Raw genomic sequence first — 6,234 nt, 5'->3', positions numbered from 1 at the left:
ACCCTCTGACTACTTCATGCCAACTATTAAAATTCTTCGCAATGATATTTTCCATGCCCTCTCTGGCCTAAACCCTCGGAAAGCTTATGGACCTGATGGGGTCCCTCCTATTGTTCCCCGAAACAGTGCCTCCGTGATTGCACCTTGCATAGTCAAACTCTTTCAGCTCTTTCTGTCAACATCTACCTTTCCTTCTTGCTGGAAGTTTGCCTACATTCAACCGGTTCCTAAAAAGGGTGACCGTTCTAATCCCTCAAACTACCGTCCTATTGCTTTAATTTCCTGCCTATCTAAAGTTTTTGAATCTATCCTCAACAGGAAGATTCTTAAACATCTATCATTTCACAACCTTCTATCTGATCGCCAGTATGGGTTCCGTCAAGGCCGCTCTACTGGTGATCTTCTGGCTTTCCTTACTGAGTCTTGGTCATCCTCTTTTAGAGATTTTGGTGAAACTTTTGCTGTTGCCTTGGACATATCAAAAGCTTTAGATAGAGTCTGGCACAAAGCTTTGATTTCCAAATTACCCTCCTACGGTTTCTATCCTTCTCTCTGTAACTTCATCTCAAGTTTAATTTCTGACCGTTATATTGCTGTTGTGGTAGACGGTCACTGTTTTTCTCCTAAATCTATTAACAGTGGTTTTCCTCAGGGTTCTGTCCTGTCACCCACTCTCTCTTATTATTCATTAATGATCTTCTAAAACAAACTTCTTGTCCTATGCAATCCTTCGCCGATGATACCATTCTGCACTTTTCCACGTCTTTTCCTAGACGTCCAACCCTTCAGGAGGTAAACATATCACGCACGGAACCCACAGAACGCTTGACTTCTGATCTTTCTAAAATTTTTGATTGGGGCAGAGCAAACTTGGTATTGTTCAATGCCTCAAAAACTCAATTCCTCCATCTATCAACTCGACACAACCTTCCAGATAAATATACCCTCTTCTTCAATGACACTCAATTGTCCCTCTTTTCTACACTTAACATCCTCGGTCTGCCCTTTACTTATAATCTGAACTGGAAACATCACATCTCATCTCTAGCTAAAACAGCTTCTATGAAGTTAGGTGTTCTGAGACGTCTTTTTCTCACCCCCCCAGCTGCTATCTCTGTACAAGGTCCTTATCCGTCTATGTATGGAGTATGCTTCACATGTCTGGGGGTTTCCACTCATACTACTCTTCTAGACAGGGTGCAATCGAAAGCTTTTCGTCTCATCAACTCCTCTCCTCTAACTGACTGTCTTCAGCCTCTCTCTCACCGCCGCAATGTTGCATATCTAGCTGTCTTCTACTGCTATTTTCATGCTAACTGCTCTTCTGATCTTGCTAACTGCATGCTTCCCCTTTTTCCGCGGCCTCGCTGCACAAGACTTTCTTCTTTCTCTCACCCCTATTCTGTCCACCTCTCTAATGCAAGAGTTAACCAGTATTCTCAATCATTCATCCCTTTCCCTGGTAAACTCTGGAACTTCCTGCCTGCTGCGGAGTACAATAGGAGGAACCCCATCAGGTCCAAGGAAGAGTTTTTAGCAAAGGTTTGAGCAAAGAGTTCAGCTTTAGAAATAGATGTGATAGCAGTGGTGCCATCTGGTTGAAATAGAGGAGGGAAAGAAGAAGAAGCAAAGTTATTGGAGATATTTTTGGCTAGATGCCAGAAATCACGAGGGGAGTTAGATCTTGAAAGATTTTGACATTTTCTGTTAATGAAGGAGTTTTTGGCTAGTTGGAGAACAGACTTGGCATAGTTCCGGGAAGAAATATAAAGTGCATGAGATTCTGGTGATGGAAGGCTTAAGTACCTTTTGTGGGCCACCTCTCTATCATGTATAGCATGAGAACGAGATGTGTTAAACCAAGGTTTAGAAGGTTTAGGACTAGAGAAAGAGTGAGGAATGTATGCCTCCATGCCAGACACTATCACCTCTGTTATGCGCTCAGCACACAAAGATGGGTCTCTGACACGGAAGCAGTAGTCATTCCAAGGAAAATCAGCAAAATACCTCCTCAGGTCCCCCCAACTAACAGAGGCAAAACACCAGAGGCACCTTCGCTTAAAGGGATCCTGAGGAGGGATTGGAGTGATAGGACAAGATAAAGATATGAGATTGTGATCGGAGGAGCCCAGCGGAGAAGAAAGGGTGGCAGCATAAGCAGAAGGATTAGAGGTCAGGAAAAGGTCAAGAATGTTGGGTGTATCTCCAAGACGGTCAGGAACACGAGTAGGGTGTTGCACCAATTGTTCTAGGTCATGGAGGATAACAAAGTTGTAGGCTAGTTCACCAGGATGGTCAGTGAAGGGAGAGGAAAGCCAAAGCTGGTGGTGAACATTGAAGTCTCCAAGAATGGAGATCTCTGCAAAAGGGAAGAGGGTCTGAATGTGCTTTACTTTGGAAGTTAAGTAGTCAAAGAATTTCTTATAGTCAGAGGAGTAAGGTGAGAGGTATACAGCACAGATAAATTTAGTTCGAGAGTGACTCTCTAGTCGTAGCCAAATGGTGGAAATCTCGGAAGATTCAAGAGCGTGGGCACGAGAGCAGGATAAGTCATTGCGCACATAAACGCAGCATCCAGCTTTGGATCGAAAATGAGGATAGAGAAAGTAGGAGGGAACAGAAAAGGGGCTACTGTCAGTTGCCTCAGACACCTCAGTTTCAGTGAGGAAAAGAAGATGAGGTTTAGATGAGGAGAGGTGGTGTTCTACAGATTGAAAATTACACATAGTAATCAAAATTCCCTTGGGGAGGATGGCGTGCATTTCGTTGTGTTCACGTAGAGGTGGCGGAGATCAGCACGTAGTCACCAGTTCGTGCGTGCATTTCGTGTCTTCACATAGGGGTGGCGGGAATTAGCACTTAATCCAGTTCTCGTTTTAGCGTTTAGGTACCTAAAAAGATGAAAAAAAAAAACACTCATAGTAAACTTTTTTTATTTATTTTTATTTTACGTAATGAACTCCAAAACAAGGATGACATTTCATAATGTCATCCTTTTTCTCCATAAAGGGTGCTTTCAATGCGTTTTAGCGTTTTGGTACTTAAGAAACTGTAAAAAAAATCAAGACACGTTTTTGGTATTGCTGTTTTTTTATTTATTTATTTTTTTTTATTCCCGTATAAGTTGCTTTCCATTCTTTTTTAGCGTTTTTGTGCCTACCACGCTCATAAACATTCAAAAGACACTGTGAAATAGAAAGTAAATTCACGTTTTTGGTTATATTGTTCTGTTTCTCCATATAGACGGCTATTCATGCGCTTTAGCGTTTTGGTACCGAAAAACCTCAAAATACTCCTAATAAATTTTCTTGTAATGTTCTTTCATTTCCCCATACAATGTGATTTCCATGCATTTCAGCGTTTTTGTACGTAACAAGCTCAAAACACTCAAAATACAGATTTTTTGGTAACGTTATTCTCTTTTTTTTTTTTTTTCACAAAGGGTGTTTTGTATGCGTTTTAGCGTTTGGTATGTAAATAGCCCAAAAACATTCAATAGACAAGTTTTTGGTAATATTGCTTTATTTCCTCATATAGGGTGCCTTTCATGGTTTCTAGTGTTTTGATTCCTAACACGCTGATAAACACTGAAAACACGTTTCTTGAAATGTCATTCCTTTTCCATATATAGGGTGCTTTGTACGCATTTTGGGGCTTTGGTTTATAATGTGAAATACACTGAAAATACACGTTTTTAGTAATGTTATTCTTTTCCACTATATAGAGCACTCTCCATGTATTTTACCGTATTGGTACCGAAAAAGCTAAAATCACGCAAAGCACACATTTCTCGTAATGTCTTCTCGTTCCCCATATAGAGTGTTTTGCATGTATTTTGACGTTATTCTGCGTAACAAGCTGAAAAACTCTCAAAATACTGGTTTCTGGCAATGCTATTCTATTTCGCCATAAAGAAAGTTTTGCATCTATTTTTGAGTTTTTCTACGTAAATGGCTCAATAACAATGAAAAGGAGATATTTTTTGGTAATGTTGTTATGTTTTCCTATACAGGATCCCTATATAGATTGCTTTCCGTGATTTTTAACGTTTTACTGCCTAATACGTACCTCTCTTTTTTTGGAAATCTCGTTTCCTTAACCCATATAGGATGCTTTGCATGCAATTTGGCTTGTTTATACATAATAATGGGAAATACACTGAATATACATGTTTTTGATTATGTTGTTTTGTTTCTCCATATAGACCGCTATTCATGCTTTTTTTCAAGTTTTAGTACTTAAGAAGCTCAAAAGTACTCATAGCAAACGTTTCTCGTAATGTTTTTTTTTTTTTGTTTTCGTTTCCACATATAGGGTATTTTCCATACATTTTCTCCTTTTTTTGCACGTAACATTCGCAAATAAACTCAAAATACTTGTTATTAGAAATGTTATTGTGTTTTTTCCAGAAATGCTGTTTTATTGGCGTTTTTGTTACGTAAGTAGCTTCAAAACACTGAAAATAAATGTTCTTCGTAATGTTATTTTCTTTTCCCATATTGGTTGCTTTAGGTGCTTTTAAACATTTTTGTGCCTAACACGCTCATAAAAGTCAAAGAGACACGTTTCGGGAAATATTGTTTTTTTTTCTTTTGTATATAATGTGCGTTATGGTACCTAACAATGTGAAATACACTTAAAATACATGGTTTTGGTAATGTTCCTTGTCTCCATATAGTGTTGTTCATGCGTTTTGTGTTTTAGCTCAAAAATACTTATAATACACATTTTTCGTAAAGTCTTTTTGTTTCCCCATATAATGTACTTTGCATTTCACATTCTTGAGTAGTAAAACGCCGAAATGCATTCAAATTATACTATATGGAGAAAGGAAACGTGTCCTTTGAGTTTCTAGGTTTTGTTATGCACCAAAATCCGAAAGAGCATTGATAGCACATTCGATGGAGAAACAAATCATCATTATATGATGAGCTACTTACAAAAAAAAAAAAAACGCTAAAACGCATGGAAAACACCGTTCATGGAGAAAGATAATAACATTATCAAAAGCAAGAACTTTTAATGTTTTTGAGCTTTTTACGTACAAAATTGCCAAAAATATATGGAAAGTACACTGTATGGGGAAACAAAAGAACATTACGAGAAACGTGTATTATGGGTGTTTCTTAGCTTCTTAGGTACCAGAACGCTAAAAAGCATGAACAGCACTATATAAGAAGTAACTATAAAATTACTAAAAACGTGTATTTTCAGCTGTTCATGGATTTTAACGTTTTGTTGCCTAACGCGCTCATAAACACTCAAAAGACACTTTCCTGTAAACCTCGTTTTCTTTCCCAATATGGGGTGCTTTGCATCCATTGTGGCGTTATGGCACCTATCAATTTGAAATATTCTCAAAATACACGATCCTGTTTCTGTTGTTGTGAGGTTTGTTCAAGCGTTTTAGTTTTAGTTTATAGTTTTTAGTTTTATTTTGGTATGAAGCTCTAAAAACAATAATAAACAATAATAAAAAAAATAAACAATAATAAAAATAATACACGTTTCTCGTAATATTTTTTCGTTTCCTTATATAAGATTCTTTGCAGGCATTTTGGCGTTTTCTTTTCTACGTATCAAGGTCAGAAAACATTGAAAATACTTTTTTTTTGTTTTCCTAGTTACTTTGTTTTACGTGAGTTTTAGCGTTTCCTTACGTAAGTAGCTTAAATCACCGAAAAGAGAAGTTTTTTTTTTTTTTTTAATTTAGAGAACTTTCCATGACTTATAGCTTTTTTATTTCCCAGCACGTTCTTGAACACTCAAAAGACACGTTTCTGGATTTTTTTTTTTTTTCCCACTGCATGCTTTACATGCATTTTTTTTTTTTTTTTTTTTTTGTGTCTAATAATGTAAAATATGTTTTTCGTATTGTTAATCTGTTTATCCATATAAAATACTATTCATGCGTTTTTGCGTTTCGCTACCTAAGAAACTCAAAAACACACATAATATGCGTTCCTCGTAATGTCATTTCGTTTGCCCAAACTGGATACTTTCCATGAATTTTTGCGTTCTTGTACGTAACAAGCTCAAAAACACTAAAAATTGTTGTTTTTTTAATGTTATTATGTTCCTCCATTAAGTTTGCGTCCTCCATTTGCATTTTAATGTTTTGCTACGGAAGAAGTTGAAAACACTCAAAACACACGTTTTAGGTATGCTGTTTTCCATTCTCGTAAAGGGTGACTTCAATTATTTTTATCGTTTTGGTGCCTAACACGCTAATAA

This window comes from Scylla paramamosain, chromosome 41 (genome assembly GCF_035594125.1).
Source record: "Scylla paramamosain isolate STU-SP2022 chromosome 41, ASM3559412v1, whole genome shotgun sequence".
Classification (NCBI taxonomy): Eukaryota; Metazoa; Arthropoda; class Malacostraca; order Decapoda; family Portunidae; genus Scylla; species Scylla paramamosain.
This window is presented reverse-complemented; position numbering follows the sequence as displayed.